Consider the following 16,550-nt stretch of genomic DNA (forward strand, 5'->3'; position numbering starts at 1 on the left):
GGAGACCCGTGTTCGATTGCAGGGGTGTGTGATCTAAGGTAGGAATTTTCTCCGGCTTTGTCTCCGTATAAAACGGCTCTGGGGCTCACCCAGCCCAAATCAATAGGTACCTGGGGGCAACTCTGCGTGGTAAAGGCGGCCAGAGCGTGTTGCAGATCACATCACATCCAAAATGGCTAAGATCGAGAATATGTGGGGCCCTACTCCACTTACGTTTGATCATATTCTACCATAATCCGATGAATAAACTAATCCACACTTCAAAGTTCCAAAAATGAGATTTTTATGCTTCATGAGTAAAACTGTTCCCTGACTTTTAAAGCTTTTTCTTGAACAAAGTGTACAAAAGTTAATAACATAATGTAATAATTATGCATTTCAAACCACAAACTGTATGAAATGTACAAAAATAGTGGGAAGCCTTGTGCTAGATGTTTACTAACCAGGTGACTCAAGTAGAAATATTTTCCCAAGGGTATAATTAAAATAATAAAAATTTGCATGCTTACTGTGAATCATCAGGTCTGGCGTGCCACTCAAATTTTCAAGTTTTATGTGTGCTTAGATAGGCTAAACGGTGCACGTTCTACAATTTAACATGGGATTCTAACTCGTGTGTGTGTGTCACCACCGGGGATCGAACCCGAAACTATTTTGTTACAAGGTTTATGGATTTTAAATATCTTCCCCTACCAAGTCGACTGAAAGGCATATAAATGATACCAGCATGAATGTAGAGTATAAATATATTGTAGTCACTTGTACGGTATTCTAGATTTTGTATTTTATGTTGTATATACTCGACTCAGCGTGATATGACTTGTGTGGGTGTAGTTTTTGCGTGCGTGCGTGTGTGTATTTTTTGTAGAGCGGAAGAAAAGGCTTTGTACGGCCTTAAATCGGCCATTTCAAATAAATAAATATAAACGTCTTTGTGTAGCAGAGATGGTGAATTCGGTAAGCCATCTGACAGCGACGCGAGTGAGCCAGGTACAATTCCTGGTGAATTTCTCGGCACTGAATGAATCGGCTCTGGGATCCACCCAGCATCTAATTAATTGATACCTGGGGGAACCCTTGAAGCTGGGTTCTGATAACATCACCACCACGCCCTTTATGGCATGGTTTAAGGAACATGGGATAGCTTAAACCTTTCCAAACCTTTGTAGCACTCTTACATGCACACAGGAACAAAGCTGTAGAAATTAGTTTCAGTAAATATCTAAAGCTTTTAATGACACAAAGTCTTATTGATCACATTTAACAGTTTTGCAGTATCTATTTTCCTCTCCCATAAACATCCTGTCGTTGGGGGTCTCTGAAACACACCCAGAAACCTTCTGGCTTAAATCTTACGCCTGGAAGAGCCCTATCCTCACAAAACACTTAACAAGGGCACCCAGAACGCAGCCTCAGGTACTCCATTACTTAATTTCCATTTCCACAGAGGGACGTAATTTCCTTTTCGGTAAGGCGTTCAGCCCAATTGTTCCCGCTCCAAAATTTCGGCTGGCGATGGTTTTATTTCAACCCTGGTTGGTTCCGTTCCGGCGCGGCAATTAATTCACTTAGTTTTAAGGTTTTGAATAATAGGCTCAAACGAGGCTCGACTCATTTTGTAAATTGCAACCAATCCGCCTAGAAAGCAGAGAAAGCTTTCTCCGTCGTGGAGAAAGGGCCAAACTTCTTTCCCGTTTACTTTCTCTTCAACTGAAATCTCCAAGCATTAAATCACCCCTTTCTTTGGTGTGAACATCCAGCGGGAATCGTAATTAAAAAGGGTTCAAAATTATGTTGATCGCTGTTGTTCGCTTTCGAAAGAATTTTGCCACTGCTCTTTTGTGAATCAATGTAAATTTCTTTCTTTTCTATTTCTTGGCAAAAACAACCACCACGACAACGCGTGATTAGTCGTCTGAAAAAAAACATTTTTGCCTTCTCACTACCCTCTGCCCCGGTTATCTCAACTCTGGAGCAAGACCGCGCATAACGGCAGAAAAGGAGGGGGGATCGAGTGGGCAGAGCGAAGCAGCACACGCTGCTACGAGGGCTGAAGTCACTTTCACCCCTCCACGCAATCCCACTCCCTTTCACGTGTTCATTGGTGGAGCGTCACTACTTGCGCAGAGACTTGTTTCTGTTCACTTTCTCCAGAGATACCCGAGACGGAGTATAATGTGCAGTTCTCAAACTGGGGCGAACATGGAGTGATGCTATCACCCATTTAGGAGAATTCTCATAAAGCATCCCGAACTAGGATAATTTGCTTAGGAAACATTGGAAGTCAAAGCGGCCCCGAATCTCAATTTCTGAAATTAAATGAAATGCTGTACCTTTATTCTATCTTGTGAGTCAATAATCTTAAATTGTCATTTGAATAAAAATTCAAGTATAGAACATATTTCACATATTATTTCAACTCTTTGCTTCACCTTTGTTTTGTATTGTGTCCCACCCGAGACATCAAAAACAATTAATTTCTGCTTTCTGTTATATTTCCCCCATAAATCCACTAGAACATTCAAAGGTCCATTACCTTCTCTCTCTTCCTTAACAATTTATTTTTCATAATTTCAAAATTCACATTAATTACAATAAATTTCAGATTAAGTAGAGAAGCATTGTTTTTCCCGTCGCACACGTGACACAATATTGTCCACTTTTAGCTGTACATCTGGTTATGTTTAATCAAGAGTTTTTAATTTCATATTTCATTGCACAGAATCTGTAAGTAAATGTTGCTCCATGTCAGTAAAATAGTTACTTTAATGTCAAAATGTAGTCAGGGCGTCCTACCGTGACAATGGCCCTAGGCATCCCACCAGGCACTATATTCTCTCCATGTTCTCAATACAAGTACCAGCTTTCCCCAAACTGAACAGACCATCGCCTCAGCTACTGGTTTCCACTTCACTTCGAGCACGTAGGGCAGAGTAAGATTTCATATCTTGCCCTTCAGTCATAAAAGCTCACATGTTATATTTCATTATTTTTATTGTTTTGCAAATAATGAAATTGAATTGAAAATACCGTGGCGTTTTAAAGTTCGAACTTGAGTTCACTCTTTTAATATAAACTGGATTCGACTTGGCTGCTTTCCATAAACACCAATCATTTTGTTAATGAACAGTTCTTCGTTTTATTTTCCCACGATGCATAGATATCAGGGACCACTTAACGTGCTGTCTTTCATGGCAGCCCTCGTCCATGTTTTTACGCTACAATTCCATTATTCAAATTACGTGAAGTTTTCCACATCTCTCAAGGGGTGCAAGTGCTCCCTGCCCTCATTCTGCTGGCGCTCTTGATATACATATCCATGGAATCTTGATTTTTCAAAATTACAAAACACACGCAGATGTACAGTGGCATCCATGAGTATTACCGTGCAAATTGCCCATTACCATGTTCGTGCACTTATATTTGACGCAATAAGAGCTTCAAGAATTAAAAGAAAACTCAAAACAAACCGTTGACAACTTCTGCACCAGCGTACATAAGAAATCCATCTCTTGAAATCACATAGGATGTAAGAGAAAAGTTAACGAAAACAGTCATGGACAATTTGCCGAGCAATACTAGTGGATCTTACTGTGCATAAAAGTCTGCGCGTATGAGACAAGTGTATACTATTACCACGTGGAGCGCTAGCGTCGCAGGCAACGCGAGTCAGTTGTTAAACAAGATGGCGGACAAACCTTTGAGTGTAAAGTGGAACAGTCTGTGCATAAAATCGCAAACTGAATGAAATTCACATAAAACGTCGGACATAATACATTGAGGTAGGAAAGTAAAGGTAGGGAAAAATAAAAACTTACTCATCCACAGATTTGGTTGTTTAAAGAAAGGAAAATCGTGTAGAGTTGATTTAGATTTCAAAACTCGAGTGAACGGGTAAAAGCACAATTAAGTTGTCATTTTCCCAACCAATTTCAGAAAAATCTCCATGAAATCTGAGAGCTTGAAATCTGAAACCAAATGTGAACATTTATGCGTAGCTGAATATTTCGGGCAGTAACGAATCAAATTAACCGTACACAATATAACGTTGCCTAAGGGGTGTTTTCTTTGTCTGCCTGGTTGCCGCCCCCCTCGAAGCGTGCCTAAAAATAGCATTATTGTTCCGTAATGAAGCAATGCAATCTCGAGAGCCAACTTCTCAATAATTGTAATTGAAGGTTTTGAAGGTTGCAGTAACATGTTTTCTGTAATCTAATCTCAGTCGAAACTTTTATTATATGTTTGTTAAATAGAGGAAAAATGATGCTATTGAGAGAAGGGATTTTTGTGGCATCAGTCGGTTATGTGTTGTAGTTTGGCAATAAGTGAAAGAGTTCTTCAAAGGAAATATGTGAACAAAAAAGGAAACAGGATTTTTTTAGTTTTCTTTACTTCCACTTTTGGCTAATCGTGAAGAGGAGGGTGGATATGATGAAATGGAGAAAGGACAATCACAGACATATATACTCTGTCCCGGGAATCTGTGGAGCAAGCGAACGACAAGTAGTGGCACGAGAGGGCTCGACCAATGAACACGCCAGAGGGAACGAGATTTCGTGGAGGGGGAAAATGCAACTGGAGCTACCAGCTATTGGCAACAGAGTGTATTGTTTCACTCCGCCCACTCGATTTCTCCCCTTTCCTACCGTTATGCGCAACCTTGCTCCAGAGATTCCCGGGACAGGCTGGACCAATGAACACGTGCGGGGGAATGGGATTGCTTGGAGGGGGAAAGTGACTGCAGCTTCTAGCTGTTTGTATCAGCGTTAGTGCTTCGCTCCGCCCACCTCTTTCCGATCCTTCAGCGCGACCTTGCTCCAGAGATTCACGGGAGAGAGTATAGGGACGAAAGAACAAGAGGCCCACGGAGGATTTAACTGGCAGTGAGGACAGACGCCAGCCTCGTTAGCCTGCAAAATGGAGTCCACGGTGTACTTCGTGGAAGTGAGGTTGACATTTGGATGCCTTGAGAAATCATAATTTAAACACCGCGGTAGCTCAGTCGTTAGGGCGTCCGACTACAATTCCGTACAAGCGGGATTTTTCCTGCAAGCGGCTCCCTCTGGGGTATAAATACGGCCATCACATGTTCCCCACCTTCGGCTGTGATCAAGAAAGTGTGGGGCCGTAACTCCACACCCCTTCATGGCATGGTGCAAAGCACAAGGAGCACTTTTTAACTTTACTTACACGTCTAAAAATCTTGAAGTTTTTAATTCAAATTTTGAGTTCCTTAGTACAGTATTGAAAATAATGAAACATTCAGCATTTCATTAACAATAAGCAATACTGTTTGCGGTTTCCTTTGAGTTAGGAGGCTCCAAAGCTGAAGCATCCGGCCAGGAATCTTACATCGATCGCCGTGGTACGACGTCCTGCATGCTTGGCAAAGTGCCACGAAGTTTGTCTGTTGCAGGCAGCGGAAGTCAAAGATCTTGGTCTGCATCAGCAAATCTTGCTTCGGATGCGATGGAGATTGAAACGTATATGCTCATGTAGATTTAGTCTCAATAGGAAGGGTTCATCTTGGGGAGGAACATTTCCATATGCATTTTTCGCTCTGATATGCATGCCCACAATGTGCACATGGAGAAGTGTATGCATCAAATATGTTTTCCTTACAATTTTGCGTTCGTTCGTTCGTTTGATTTTAGCCAGATAGCACATAAACCTTGCTGCATGTCTGGAGCAAAGTTGCTGCAAATCTGGAGCAAACTTATCATGCCAAGTGAAGAAGATTGCAGCAAGCTCTCCAAGACAAGCTGTGAGCTTGCACCTAGCTATCTGTTTACCACAAGTCGAAGTTGCATCAAGCTTGCCATTGCTATACTCTGGGAATCTCTGGAGCGAGAGGACGTGACTCGGCCAATGAAAGCGTGAAATAAGTGATTGCATGGAGGGGAAAACGAGACTGAGGATACCAGTCGTTTACAGCAGCGTGCACTGCTTTGCTACGCCCACTCGCTTTCTCCCCTATTTAACCGTTACACGTAGCCTTGATCCACACATTTATGATATCGACTGTGTGTTTTAGGCGCTTTGAGGTTATTAGTTTGTTTTGACGTTCGGTATTGATGCAGAGCTCGAATATTTTGTTTTCTGCATCAAGAAGAAGCAAACACGTATCTATAAATATATTTCGGGAGTTGATTTGTTGCTGTTTTAACGACTATTTTCTATTTTCAATTTTCTTACGTTTCAGAATGTCTCCCTCCTCAGGGTAGTGAGTTTGTCCCAGAACACATGTTGACTGGTGACTACTAAGACCAACCTTTCGACTGGTTGAACGAAGGTCCGTGGAATTTGGTCTCGCGTGGAGAGGCTTGCGACAAAACGATCTGCGCATGCGCGAATCCATTCACTTCAGCCACAGACATCTACTTACAGACCGGAAACGTGAAACAACGCAAAGCCAGCAATTAAATGTAATCATTGAATCTTACATGAAGTGCCAAATTTCGTATTTTCTAAACAATAATTTGCTAGAATTATATTGAATTCACAACAGATAAATTGATACATCAATTCTCCATGTAACATTGATTCTGCTGTAAATTATTACATCGTTTCCCGCTTCCTACATTATGAAAGACAAACCTAGACCTACTGCGTACATGGACGAAATCTAATATCAGATTTTAATAAAAAAATTGACTCGTCTTGCGCGTCGTGTCGCGTTGTGTTGCGTCGCACAATGATTAAAAGTCCAACAACTAAACATTTAAATGAATACGTTAATTTATGTCTTTTTACATCCAAATGTATTAATATTGTATCATTATTACATGAATAGGTTAAAAGACGGTATAACGATAGAAATATGACAGCATGTAATCGTTATCTAGCTTACGTGTAGTTAAGATCGTACGAAAAGAACTGTTCCGACAAGAAAATTAATGCCAAAAAGATAAAGATTTAACTATGCATGGTGATCCGTTTGAGATGTCAGAAAAGTAAACCGTTATGTACAAGAGGTTAATGCACGTATCTCTGAGCAGTTTGTTGTAATGTAAGCAGAAAGGATGTAAGTTTCGAATGAGAAGAGGTTTACATTCGTCAGCCGTGTGGTGCTAGACAAAGATGTTGTCCTCGCCACAACAGCACGCACAATGTGTCGATTATACAAGAAATGCTAAACAAGCGTATACTAGAGTATGTTGGATGTTGTCAAATAGTTTCGGCAACCTCTGTTCCAGAAGTCGTGTGAAGCCTTATACTTAAAGCAAAATCTGCTTCATTTGTAGAGATACATTCATGAAATGCATCAACCGTTTAAGAGTTAATTTCAAAATTATGGTAAATTCCGTTGTGTGAGGAATGGTGCACAGAGGCAGATTACAAGTTTTTATCTTTCTCTCTCAATATGCGTCAGATGCCCTGAAGGATCTACCTCATGCATATCTCGTAGGGATTCTTTCCACGTGCCGTGCTCAAACTGTGGCGTGAGCATTTTAACTGAAGTAAAAAAATGAACGAATTATTTAACGTTGCAGGGTTGCCAACTCGGAAGAGTTTCTTCAGCGAAACACACGCACCGTCCCAGGACCTGTATTATTTAAACCAATTGGCAGCGTTGCCACAACTAGGGTTGTTTTCCAGGTTCGTTGTTGGATAATGATTAACCTGGCTGGTAACTCGAGAATACTTGTTTGAATCACGTCACCAGGAGAGTTTCTATTCCTGTATGTACTTTCTTTCCTTTTTCTGGTTTCGGAGTAGAAGCATATGCCTTGTTTACCTTTTAACTTGATTGTAGGAGATTTTCATTCATATCAGTTATCTTTTGCACAAAATAGGTTTTTACACTGTACGAGATCCAAAAACTGTCACTACTCATATTCTTGGCTCCAACAACACATTATTACTAGCCTAATCCTCAAGCACGTATCTTGAAATATATTTCGGGAGTGGTCCGAATCAAGTGTAAGGACATGGGACCTCCCTGATGGCTTAGAGATAAGGATGTAGCATTGTAGTCAAGGGATCCGGGTTCGATACCCTGTTGAGGCACAGTGCACAGTGATTCGGATCCCACTTTAAACTGTAGGTCCAGTCCTGATTACCCTATCTGTGCATAAAGTGTACTTAAATCAACAATTCCAAGTGTATCGCAAATAATCATAATTAGGGAACGGAAGTTTAGGTAATTAAATGTTTTTTCTGCGATAAGATAGAGACCCTCGTTTTTGCCAAAATTCTGATCATAGCCTTATATGTCAACACAGCAAATTTTATTTTACATAAAAACACATATTTTCCAGTTTTCCGTATGTAAATACATATTTTTCGAATTTTTATTTTAAATACATAAAATCACTTATTGGCTTCATCTACCTCGAAATCCTCGAAGGAAAAATGTTTATTCTCCGCACCTCTTTCATATCGAGATTTCTAGGTTTGTTTTGTCTTTGAACACGCTCGCTGGCAGACTTCTGGCGTCTCGCCTACGATCCTATTGGGGGAAAATATTACCCCCACCACTGGATCTAACGCACAAGTGCTAATGTCAAAATATACAGAATTTTTTTGGGAAGAAACAAGGTTTTCAAACTTTGTGCCAAATTGCACGTGTTTTGGAAGCTGAAGTAGAGGAAGAGGAAGCTTTGGAAAACTTCAGCGTTAGTGGCATTTCGTGCTTCAAATATGCAAGAATTGTTTCTTGTGTCGTGGAGCGGTCTTTCTCACGATATAAGATGCTTTTTAGAGATAATCGTCACAGATTTACAGCGGAGAATTTGGAAAAACTATGGTGATTCAATGAAATTCTTCCAAAAAATAGCTCGCTAGGAGGTAAGCATTTAGAAACTGATTTCAGCTGTTAAAATGCATGTAATATTTTGTTTTTGTTACCAAATGTTTTTCATTTTTGTCACATATTTTCCTGTTTTTATCACATATTTTCAACATTTATGACACATAAGAAAATAAATATTTCTGAGTTTTTTAGCACATAAAGTTCCGTTCCCTAATCATAATATAAATGCTTGCAAGTAATGCATTAATATCATTAATACGTCTATTCACAATAATTATTGAAAGGAGCGAATTAATTGTTACTGTTACATGAATGGGTAAACAAATGGCACGGAAACAGTACGTATTCATTATCTTGCGTGTAGTTAACACCGTTTAAGTTTACATATCTACTGTTCTGGCACTGAAGGAAATGTATGTCAAAGAATAAGGAAGATATGCCCAGTTGATAAAAAGTAAAGTTCGTGTTTGATATTTTTACAAGTAATAGTGTGCATAAAGTTGCGTAGGCATTGCCAATTCAAAGCCCAGACATCTCTCCTTCCCCCAGATTTCTCTGTCGTAACTCTTCACCCTCTGACTGATCGCTCAATACTGACTAATGACCTCTATAGTCTCAGATATTTATTGTTATAGATTTTACTAAGCAATGCAGAGTCAGTATCCTCTTCCTGGTTTCACCGGCTTTCATGTTTCAGCTGTTGGTGACCAGGAAGAGCTTAGGTAATGTCTGATACTGCATTCCTTATTGACAAGTTCCTGTCTGGAAAATGCTAGCTAGTGTCTGGGAATTGGAAGTTCATTTATATTAATGTCTTCCATTATTTGTGTATTATTACGGTATTATCTCAAACTAATCCTTGCCTTCGTGTAAGTTTGGAGAAAATAAACAACCCTCGATTATATGACAAATGCTTAATACGTTGATATTGTTTGGATATAAGTCTTTTGTGGGCTCGGACCCCTTGAATCCCCTTCTAAGTACGCTCTTGCTTATCCTGTGGCTCTGCAACCTTTCTTAGACCTTGGCCTTTTCTTAATGGATTGCCAGACGCATCTGTCTCTTGTTTTCCTCCTCTGTCCTCTCACTCGCAGCATCCTTAGATCTTCCCCAACCTCCTCTCGCCATCACTCCCTTTGTCGTCTCTGCTCTTCTTCTATGTGGTCTCTCGTAAGGCAATTTCCTCAAACGCCTCCTCCTTCCATTCTTTCCCACGTATCCTGATCATCTTAATCGCATCCTCGTAACTTCACTCGCAATATCTGGCTTCTGGCATAAATCCTCACGTTCTTCTGCGTCAAAAGTCCACACACATTATGGTGGTTACAGAGCCTCCACAATGGTGTATCAGAAACGTCACCGGCTTGTGATCTAGGGGTAGCGGGTTCGATACCCGGCCGAGGCACTTGCAATTCTAGTCCCCATTAGCCTACCTGTGCATAAAATAGATTTAAAACAAATTTCAAGTGAACGTCATGGTTCATGCAAAGCTAATGACACACTTAAGAGTATTGAAATAAGTTTACACCGGAAGAAATTACATGAGGAATCGAATGAAAATACTACTCAGACGCAGCATTTCAAATAATATATAAAATATTTGTCAATTATTGCATCAAGAGCGCTGCAATATACAATTTTATCTAACTTCTCTTTCTGCAACTATTTTCACATAATTCAAAGCTTCAAAGTGTCTAAATAGATGAGTGTTAAAGTTTAAAAAAATCACTTTAACTGGCCGTTAGAGCTTAAATTAACAGAAAAGATAGCCGTCAGAATGAATACATATTGAAGTTTCAAAATTTCAGAATGAATGCACGTTGATGTTTCAGAATTTCAGAATGAATGAACGTTGAAGTTTCAGAATTTCAGAATGAATGAACGTTGAAGTTTCAGAATTTCAGAATGAATGAAAATGAACATTCTGAAATTTTGAAGCTTGATCGCCAATGTATTCTCAAATTTTGAAACTTCAACGTTCATTCATTCATTAATGAGCGTCCAAGCTTGAAAATTGCATAATGTGTGAACATTGACGCTTTTAAATTTCAGGATTAACGAGAGTTGAAGCTAAGTTTCAGTATTAACGAGCATTGAAGCTTTTAAATTTCAGGATTAACGAGCGTCAAAGCTTCTAAATTTCAGGATTAACGAGCGTTGACGCTTTTCAATTTCAGGATTAACGAGTGTTGAAGCTTCTAAATTTCAGTATTAACAAGCATTGAAGCTTGTAAATTTCAGGATTAATGAGCGTCGAAGATTCTAAATTTCAGAATTAACGAGCGTCGAAACTTCTATATTTCAGGATTAACGAGCGTTGAAGCTTGAAAATTTTAGAATATATGAATGTTGAAGCCTCAAATTGAGACTTGCCATCTTGTGTGTTTAGCGTCAATTGGTTTACCTCTAATTGAACCAGTATCACTTTGTAGCAGTAAGGTGGTTGCAAAACTACTTTATGCTCCAAGAACATATCGCTCCGTTACACAGCCTCTTCGCAGACATCCCCGCGGAGAAAAGCCTAGCAAAGCTTAGTGACTGTTTACCCTAGCGACACCAGAAGCAATTCATTAACGTTGTATCTCGAAAGAATCGCATCTTCACTAAGTAGATTGCTTCCTGTTCTATGACTAATCTGTCCTCCGCTAGGATCGCTGCGTTCGCTGGGGGTCTTTGACGGTTTACATCAACTCCCAAAAGCGCTATATACCCATCATCTGCAGTATCGGTTAGGAGGGGAAGGGGGATGGGGGTTAATTATTCCGTTTTTGTTTTCACTGTTTCGGTGCTGCGAACAAGAAGACCTGTTTACGCTGGCGTCGAGTTTCGATGTCACTGGAGCGTCTCAAATTAACCCGGTGATGTGTGATCGGTTTGCCTTCCGGGGCTGATCGATGAAGGCGAGGGGGGCGGGGCCTCGCGACAAGCGTAGCATAATTGATCCCATCTGCAACAATCCGCTTGTTCCCGTTCCCTCCGCTGCCAGACGACCGAAGAAGCGCCCTCTGTTTTTTGCTGGGGAGGCGAAAAAGAAGTTACGGCACCAATTCATCATGCAACAGGACTTGGAAAACAGGCACTCAGTTTTCGTATTACAATTACGCTGATTGCACCACTTTTTCTTCGTTACTCCAGTGTGCGATTTGAAACTGATTTGTTATTGTTGACGCCCTCTGTGGCAGAGTGGTTATCTCGGTGCATGGGTCCCGGTTCGAATCCCGGCTCTGGCTTGGACGTTCTTTCTCAGTGTCCCTTCATCAATTTCACCATATCATCACTCATCCTCATCTCGATTAGCCAAAGATTGCAGAAAGGCGAATCAATCAATTTTTTATTATTATTTCGTCGAATAGGTGTTCACTTACATTTAGCTTCATTCCACGTGTAAGTGTGAAATGCATACAAGGTCTTTCTCGGAGATAGAAGATAACGAAACTTACCGGGAATAAGTGTTTCTGAATGTCCATCACTTTCATCTAATCACTTAATCTCATCGTCGCGGTTAACCGAAAGTGGCAGTAAAAGCTACGTAAAATTGCAAAAATACTGTGCAAATAAAAAAAATCCCACAAAGATAATCATTCGATGTAAGTGATGATGCTTGAACCTGAGGTGGTCATTTTCGTTCAACCTTCCTCACCCTAAGGGCTCGCCTTCACACTCATCCATTCTCACAAGATTTCGGAGGACGAGGTCTGGCCTCGTACGACCCCAGAGGTCCTGGGTTCGAATCCAGGCATGGTTATGATTTCGTGTGTGTCTTCATCAGTTGCATCATATCACCACTAATCTTCGTCGTCGCGTCTTTTTTTCACACATTCTCTCTCTTTTCACACATTCTCTCTCTCTTTTTCACACATTCTCTCTCTTTTCACACATTCTCTCTCTCTTTTTCACACATTTTCTCTCTCTTTTTCACACATTCTCTCTTTTTCACACATTCTCTCTCTCTTTTTCACACATTCTCTCTCTTTTTCACACATTCTCTCTTTTTCACACATTCTCTCTCTTTTTCACACATTCTCCCTCTTTTTCACACATTCTCCCTCTCTTTTCACACATTCTCCCTCTCTTTTCACACATTCTCCCTCTCTTTTAACACATTCTCTCTCTCTCCCCCTCTTTCACTTATTCTCTCCCCCTCTTTCTCTCTTCACCCTCTTTAACTTTCTATCTCTCCCTCTTTCACACATTCTCTCTTTCTCTCGAGGGCTTCCCCGATGTCGCAATTGTAGCGTCGTCGCATTGTAATCAAGGGATCCCGGGTTCGATACTCGATACATAGTGGTTCGGATACCACTTTAAACTGTAGGTCCAGTTCTGATTAGCCTTTCTGTCAATAAAGTGCACTTAAAACAACAATTCAATCAATCCCTCTCTCTCCATCTTTCATTAATATTGATTATATATTTTCTGACCAAAGACAATTCACTCGCTGAACCATTTGAATCCTTTAATTTTCGAAATAAACATGAATAATGCGTTCGCAATGAGAAAATCTGACCGTATCACCAAATTGGAGAACGTGTGACACTGAAATTCATCGAATCTTATTTCTCAACTTCTAATGCGACATCCTGCACTACCACCTTCTCTTCCTTCTTTTATCCTAACTGGCTATTCCTGCGCAAATATTGTCGTCTCTCGCTTACCTCCCCGCTGGAATTTGTTTAATATGAAGCTTCTGATCTCATTTGCTTCCCCTACCCACTTCTTGAGCTCAGATATAAAAGCGATTATCTGCAAGCAAATCTCGTGAAGGGAACAGGATGGTGATAAATTTTGTACACGTGTAATTGCCATAAACTCGTCGTTAAGAAGGATGAAATTGCCCTGCAGTCGGCATAAAAGGAAGATGTTGGCTGGAACGTGTGGCGCGTCGGCTCAAGTGCCTTCTCTATTCGAGATAATAGGGATATTCTTTTCTCCTCTGGGATAAAGAAGGCTGGGAGGGGAAGAAGAGTCCCAGATATGCCCAGGGATGGGAAATCCTTGTAATTTCTACTAATGCACTCGCATGTTGGAAGATAGTTGGTCGTTTATGTTCCTTAGCATCTATAGCAGGTCTTTCCCTAAGCAGTTGTTAGATGAGAAGAGTTCTTTTGTTTCCTTTTGTGAAGTTCTTGCAACTGTATTGTTGCAGTAGTAACAATACACTGACTGCAAAAATAATGTTGCATGTCTGAAAATAGAGACTGAAAAAATAGAGAATATTTGAGAATTAGAACGTAAGGATGACATTTGCAGTTTCGACACTATTGTAGATATACCCTTCAAGACGTTCACTGCAGTTTGTGATGTAGGAAGTCATGTTCAAAGTACTCTTCTGCTACGTGCAATTGCTATGAGGATAAGGAAAGTGCTACGTAAGTCATTCATAATTTTCACTCTGTACTACTTCTATGTATTGTCTCCCTGTTTCTGCTCATTTCCACATTTTCGTGCACATATATCTCATTTTGGTCCTTGCTTATTACTTTTCCACACTTCACCTCATTTTCTCTCTCGTCCTCGTCCACATTTTCTCATTTTGTTCATCATTACACTTTCTTTCACTTTGTTCTCCAATTTTGTCCACATTTCCTTACTTTGTTCATAATTTTCCAACTTTCTTTCACTTTGTTCCCCAATTTTGTCCCCATTTTCTCATTTTGTTCATAATTTTCCAACTTTCTTTCACTTTGTTCCCCAATTTTGTCCCCATTTTCTCATTTTGTTCATAATTTTCCAACTTTCTTTCACTTTGTTCTCCAATTTTGTCCACATTTCCTCATTTTGTTCATCATTACATTTTCCTTTCACTTTGTTCCCCAATTTTGTCCACATTTTCTAATTTTGATCATTGTCCACACACTCTTTCTTTCTTCCCCAATTTTGCCCACATTTCATCTTGTTCATTATTTTTCACACTTTCTTTCACTTTATTCCCCAATTTTGTCCACATTTCCTTATTTTGTCCATCTTCCACACTTTCTTTCACTTTGTTCTCCACGTTTGTCCACATTTCCTTATTTTGTCCATCTTCCACACTTTCTTTCACTTTGTTCTCCAAGTTTGTCCACATTTCCTTATTTTGTCCATCTTCCACACTTTCTTTCACTTTGTTCTCCAAGTTTGTTCACATTTCCTTATTTTGTCCATCTTCCACACTTTCTTTCACTTTGTTCTCCAAGTTTGTCCACATTTCCTTATTTTGTCCATCTTCCACACTTTCTTTCACTTTGTTCTCCAAGTTTGTCCACATTTCCTTATTTTGTCCATCTTCCACACTTTCTTTCACTTTGTTCTCCAAGTTTGTCCACATTTCCTTATTTTGTCCATCTTCCACACTTTCTTTCACTTTGTTCTCCAAGTTTGTCCACATTTCCTTATTTTGTCCATCTTCCACACTTTCTTTCACTTTGTTCTCCAAGTTTGTCCACATTTCCTTATTTTGTCCATCTTCCACACTTTCTTTCACTTTGTTCTCCAAGTTTGTCCACATTTCCTTATTTTGTCCATCTTCCACACTTTCTTTCACTTTGTTCTCCAAGTTTGTCCACATTTCCTTATTTTGTCCATCTTCCACACTTTCTTTCACTTTGTTCTCCAATTTTGTCCACATTTCCTTATTTTGTCCATCTTCCACACTTTCTTTCACTTTGTTCTCCAAGTTTGTCCACATTTCCTTATTTTGTCCATCTTCCACACTTTCTTTCACTTTGTTCTCCAATTTTGTCCACATTTCCTTATTTTGTCCATCTTCCACACTTTCTTTCACTTTGTTCTCCAATTTTGTCCACATTTCCTTATTTTGTCCATCTTCCACACTTTCTTTCACTTTGTTCTCCAATTTTGTCCACATTTCCTTATTTTGTCCATCTTCCACACTTTCTTTCACTTTGTTCTCCAATTTTGTTCACATTTCCTCACTTTGTTCATAATTTTCCAACTTTCTTTCACTTTGTTCCCCAATTTTGTCCCCATTTTCTCATTTTGTTCATTATTACACTTTTTCACTTCGTTCCCCAATTTTGTCCACATTTTCTAATTTTGTTCATCATCTTCCACACTATCTTTCACTTTGTTCCCAAACTTTTCCAACATTTTTCGTCGACGTGATTCTCGACCTTTTCCACGTTTTGTCTCGCCATGTTTCTTGGCATTTCCTACATTTAACCTTACTTACCATCGTCCTTTAACACGAAGAAGGAAAATATCCTCTGACGACACGTGAAAACCGTACTATTCTGTTACTCTTCGACCTTTGAAGTGCAATATTTGTTCCATTGTGCATTGAGCATATAATGTACATGATAAATAAATGTCGACGTCCTACTAACGATTAAAATTATTTGACCACGTTTCGTTGTTTTCAAACAGAATACTTCCATGTGTTGTGAGATATTTTATTTGCGTGTGAAAATCGTTACATGCAAAGTGTCAGAGCGTAGCTGCCTCATGCTATTCGACATCGTTTTTGTAGCTTATCACACTCATCACCTTCCAACATGAAGAGCAAATATACCTTTTATGTTTTCATTGCTTAAAATTGTAAACAAATGTCATGATTAGGTCCCAAAGGTTATCATGAACTGGTCACGGTACACGAAAAGCGTACCCATGACACGTCATTCAGGGTGCGTGCACGAGCAGCATGTTCGAGGTGCGTGCGAGAGAGTCTGCTACAAGCTAGTCCAGGAAACGTGAGACACATGTATAGTGTGTCCGCTAGTTGACATTATTGTTAGAGGAGGGCCTGGTTGTATATTTACACAGCGTTTCAGTAAATTAGTTTCCGAGATGTATATTATAT

The 16,550-nt window shown here is 39.8% G+C and overlaps 1 protein-coding gene across 1 annotated transcript in view; it reads left to right on the forward strand.

Annotated features, from left to right (window-relative positions):
- The window catches only part of LOC146003192 (protein amalgam-like), a 586,579-nt gene that overhangs the window by 112,746 nt on the left and 457,283 nt on the right, over positions 1–16,550 (forward strand). The window lies entirely within an intron of this gene.

The sequence above is a fragment of the Lepisma saccharinum genome, chromosome 19 (assembly GCF_977018435.1).
Source record: "Lepisma saccharinum chromosome 19, izLepSacc3.1, whole genome shotgun sequence".
Taxonomy (NCBI): domain Eukaryota; kingdom Metazoa; phylum Arthropoda; class Insecta; order Zygentoma; family Lepismatidae; genus Lepisma; species Lepisma saccharinum.